This window comes from Sinocyclocheilus grahami, unplaced genomic scaffold, assembly GCF_001515645.1.
Source record: "Sinocyclocheilus grahami isolate Dianchi unplaced genomic scaffold, SAMN03320097.WGS_v1.1 scaffold1451.1, whole genome shotgun sequence".
Classification (NCBI taxonomy): Eukaryota; Metazoa; Chordata; class Actinopteri; order Cypriniformes; family Cyprinidae; genus Sinocyclocheilus; species Sinocyclocheilus grahami.
Genome location: NW_015506630.1, coordinates 7,950 through 13,238, shown reverse-complemented (window position 1 = coordinate 13,238; position 5,289 = coordinate 7,950). Strand labels below are relative to the sequence as shown.

General features: G+C 36.8%; 1 long non-coding RNA gene across 2 annotated transcripts; it reads left to right on the top strand.

Moving 5' to 3' along the window:
* The first annotated feature begins 1,753 nt into the window (after nt 1-1,753).
* LOC107570388 (uncharacterized) lies at nt 1,754-5,022 on the top strand. Of its 2 annotated transcripts, none has more exons than XR_001607027.1 (4): nt 1,754-1,924; nt 2,197-2,263; nt 4,309-4,390; nt 4,828-5,022. It is a non-coding gene; the product is annotated as an uncharacterized lncRNA (long non-coding RNA). The 2 variants fall into 2 exon arrangements; XR_001607028.1 differs by having other exon boundaries at nt 1,754-2,117.
* Nucleotides 5,023-5,289: the final 267 nt, after the last annotated feature.

Genomic DNA, 5,289 nt, shown 5'->3' with positions numbered 1-5,289 from the left:
CACTTGATTTAACAAACACATGACTGAACTCGTTCTCATAATGGACAGCCATTCAGATTACACATCATTAGATGTTACATAATGACTGCTGGCAGCAAAATCGAAAATAGAGAGTAAAGGGAAAAATACCTCAAGGAAATCAAAGATGTAATGACTTTGTTCAATGATTCAGGGGAAATATAATTTTGTTTATAGCCCTTGTGGTTCAAGGGTCATTAACAGACATACAAATAAGAGTAGGCCTACCAAATCTTACACAAAGATTTTACAGTAGGCCTACACAACAGAAATTTGATTATTGTACATACAGTAAACTCACTTTCCACTCTCTTTAAATCATGATTGTCATTATTATTTGTACACGTTTAGTTACTGTATTTTACCAAATAAAAAAGGCAACGTCAATGTTTCCCAACCCTGTTCCTGAAGGCACACCAAACACTACACATTTTCCAGCACTTCCAACCTCATCCCAATCAGTTCGTCACCTCTTCAGATGAAGGAAATATCAAAAACATGCACCGTTGTTTTGCCTACAGGAACAGTATTATTGAGATCTATTGTCAGATCTTATGCTGGTGCAGTCCAGGGCCTTCCTGGTGCATGATTATGCCTGGCCTCATGTGGCCAGAGTCTGTAGGCAGTCTCTGGATGATGAAGGCATACAAGTGAAAACAAGTACTGTGGAGAAGCAACAGCAAGGGTGGTCTGGGGAGGACCATCGTTAGAGTTCTCACAGACCTCCACATGCTATGAAGTATCGGGATGAAATTGATGCCATTGACTGACCCTCACATTCTCCAGACTTAAATCCAGTTTAGAACCTCTGGGATCTCATTTATCCAAAGCCATCAAGTAGCACTATAGACTGTCCAGGAGCTCACTTATGCTCTGATCCAGGTCTGGGAGGAGATCCCCCAGTACACCATGTGCCATCTCATCAGGAGTATGCCCAGACATTGCTGGGAGTTCATATGGGCACGTGAGGCCATGCACATTACTGATTAACATTAATACTTTTAATGTACTTTACTTGTTACTGTAATTCCTGCCCTGAATGTGTTTATGATTTTGGCTTTCATTGACCATTGTCACATTATTTTTTTCCCCACAACAATATGCAAAATATATAAGTGAAGAGTTTTAACCTGGATATTTCATTCATTGAGATCTAATAATTAAATCTAAGATTTAGCTTAATTTTTTATATACAGCTCATCCACACGTACGTAATCCAGACGCTCATCCACACGTATGTAATCCAGATGCTCATCCACACGTACGTAATCCAGACGCTCATCCACACGTATGATATTTATTATGCATATATAAATACAAACACATGAATGTATATATTTAAGAAAAATATGTTATGTTTATATGTTAAATATATTTATATATAATATAAAATATAAGAATATAAATGTATAAATGTATATGCATGTAAATATTTCCAAAATATATACTGTATGTGAGTGTATATACATATACACATAATAAATATACACAGCACACACACATATATTATGTAAACAAAAACTTTTATTTTGGATGCGATTAATCGCGATTAATCTTTTGACAGCACTATTATATGTGCAGTTATGCATACACAAAATAAAACAGCAAAATAATAAATATATAATAAATAAATGTGAGACAAACAAACGAATAAATCAAAAATGTTTTGTTTGCTAAGATCACGTGACCAGGCGACTTCTGAAGCAGTTTCTTCAAAACATGTTTCGAAGCGTCATGATTCATGATTCGGCCACCAGTGGTTCCCGGTGCCGCCGCTGGAGGCAGTACTGCGCTGCTGAGGCTCTGGCCGAGAGCCTGAGACAAACACAGAAGAAGAAGACTGGTTCCGGCCATGTGCGCTGCAGTGCTTTGAGCAGCGTGGGGTTCGAGGACGGGCAGCAGCAAGGTATGTTTCAGGCATTTATAAGTAACATGTTGTGGACAACATTTTAGTACTAGCTTTTACAGACTGATTTTTGTTTGGATTAATCCAACTAACTTTTATATCGAGAGACTGAAGCTTTGAGCTGACCCAATGATTAAACACACTACCCATCTGACCCTGCTCTCAGGGGGACGATTATTGCTCTTATATGAGGGTCGGTATAACGCGCTGCCACGGTCCTGCTCGGAGTTTAGCTGTTGCTGAACACTTTCTTCCTCGTTCTTTCCTTTCAGACAAAGACAGGAGACGCGTGGAGGATTCTTCTGCTTGTGTGCTTCATCCTGAAGAATGTTAATTAATGTTAATAAAGGTGTGCTTGTTTGTCTGTTATGGTGTGAGGCTTACATGTTGTGCTTCTGTTCTGTGGAATCCAATCCATTTGGCTTGCGGATGCTTCATGCAATCATAGGAAAACCTGAAAATAATGATAATAAAACAAAGACATTCTGGCTGAAGGTGCGTTCATGTTGTAGGTGCATTGTTTTCAGAAAACTGCGCGTGCTAAATACGAATTTAGGCATTACAGCATCGTGTAAGTGTTATTAAATATATAATGTAAGTGCTACAGAAACACAGGTGGGACCCATGGAGAACCTGAGCGAGTGTGATCACTGATGCAGCTTGTTAGCGTTGGAGATGTCTGAAGATAACCCATACGATGCTGTTGCGCTGTGCATCTCAGATATCTGGTGCATCCATCAACTTCCCTCAAGAAAAAAGTATCTAATATAGGTTTTCCTTTCATTCAAGGGACATTCCCCATAATAAGCAATACAAAACCAACTAACTAGCTTCTTAAAGGTTCTTTTTCAGTTTAATTCTGCTGTTTATTGCTGAATATAGCCCCCGCGCGTCCTCCAGTGCAGCAGGCGGCGCTGCGCTGCTTCACAAACACCACAGCAGCCGCCGCAGAACAAGACGCGCGCGTGAAGCTGAAACAACAGCGGTTTACAATATTGGTGTTTTCTTACATTATTTTTAACAGTTGCTGTTTATTTTCAAACTCAGTAAATGCAATTGTCGTTATTGTTTAAATAGACGGCTTTATAAGAGCGACGTGCCATTGCATTATAAAAGCATTTAGTCATTATCAGTGTTGGGGGTAACGCGAGTTACGTAATCAGATTACTTTTTCAAGTTACTAGTAAAGTAACGCATTACTTTTTCATTTACAAGAGAATATCGGAGTTACTTTTTTTCCCATTTTATTGATTGGCAGCCATGCTGAGAGAAATCAGATGTTACTGTAGCTCTAAAATAAATATGAATATGCATTAATTCATCTCACTCACACAAAACAAAAACACATTCAGTATTCCTCAAAATGAATAAAAATAATGCAACTCAGAATATGACGCAAACCTGCAAAAATTAAATGTTAAACAACACAAATATCCTTTATGTATTTAATCCCATTCTATTTGCTTCTGAGCTTCGATGATCCGGTTCAAGCGTACTAACAAGCACAAATTACTCTAGACAAACATCTGTGTCTTTGTTTATTGCTGAAGTGTGTTGAAATGTCTTCTTCTGTATTCTACTGTACGGACGTAAATATACTTTCCTTCAGCCTGAGGCTTATTCATTTCACTTTTGGTGTGAAAAGGCTTTTATATTTGCCAAAAATATAACTTTTTAATTTTTAAAACAAACAAGCGAGCCCTGTCCAGATTTAAAAAGTAACATTAATGCATTACTTTCCATAAAAAGTAACTAAGTAACGTAATTAGTTACTTTTTTTATGGAGTAACGCAATATTGTAATGCATTACTTTTAAAAGTAACTTTCCCCAACACTGGTCATTTATCTTTGCAGTGTCGTGATATTTGTATTCAAAGGTGCTGCGGGTCTTCAAAGATCTGCATAAGACAAGAAGACCTGTTTCTAGAGATGATGACCGAGCTGTGACAGGTGTCAATAAACCTACACCATACGCTAACAAAAATTGTCTACATACTTGAATTACATATTTAAATTATTTACATATCAGTTCACAACATTTTTTTTATTATTATTACTGTTTGTTTTCTTTATCTTAGTGTTGATGCTTTTGTTTGGACTTTTACTTTTTAGCAAAATCATTTCTGCCCTGTGTTTGTATGGTTTTTTTAGTTTTTTTATCATTGCGTTCTGAAAAAATTGAAGTATTTATTATTATTATTATTGCTATTGTTACTATGTCTTAAAGTCTCATACACATTTAAAAAAAACAAGAATGAACATCAGAGGAGAATATTAAAGAGGCAAGTCACGTGACGGCACAGCTGAATCTCGGGAGATATTAAGATTTCTGTCTGCTCTTGGAGGCTTCTAGGCAAGAATATCTATTAAACTCATTCTTTCAGATGCTCAAAGTGGCCCGAGCGGTTGAAACCATCCTTCGTGAAAATGTGATGCAGGGAGAGCATGTGGAGCAAAACTAAATCTGTAAGTGATCTGTGTGAAATTATGTGTGTATCTCAAAAACATGATCACATGTCATCCCAAAACCAAAAGAAGAAGAGAAAATAAGCATATTTTTAGCCAATAAGAGTTTTCTATTTATTTATTAAATAGTGACACACTTTAAGCATGATTTTGTTTTGTAACCTTGTTTGTTACTGTAGTACAGTACTTCGACATGTTGATAATACACATCATTGTGTGCTTCATTTAAAGAACATATTGACGTGTTGTGTTCCCGTTAATATATATTTTCTTTAAAAGGCCTTAAATTTACCTTCATAAAACCTGTAGAAACCCTGAATCTATTTTCTCACACTGGCATAATAAGAACAAAGTATTTCTTTTTATTTGAGCTTGATATAAGACTAAACATCTTGAGTTCCCCCAGGCTAATGACTGGTTTGTGTTGTGTTTTGTAGTGTTACAGCCCCGCCAGAGTCTCCTGCTGGACAATGTGCCTTACTCTGATACACCCAGAAACAAGACCTGACCCTGATTCACTGTCACTGATCTTCATTTGCACTGTAATATCACACAGTGGCCATAACTTTAATAACTTGTACAGTATGTTGGTTCAACGCTGATGTGATTGTGTTCAATTAAATGCAATCAATTGCCACAATGTAAATAGTATTTGTTTGGCTATGTTGAATAAATTATAAAAACATGTCTATTTCAGTTAATTTCTTTTTCTTTTTTTTGGATAGGTCACTTGGTTTCACTGTTGAGTTTTGAATTCATCTGAATGGTAACAGATTTCCGTAGCTCGATCAGTTTATGGTGCTAACAACAGCAAAACCAGAATGCTTGGGCTGATATTTGATTACATTTAATTACGAACAGCCGCATTTCAAGTTTCATCGTGCCTGTTCAACTGATGC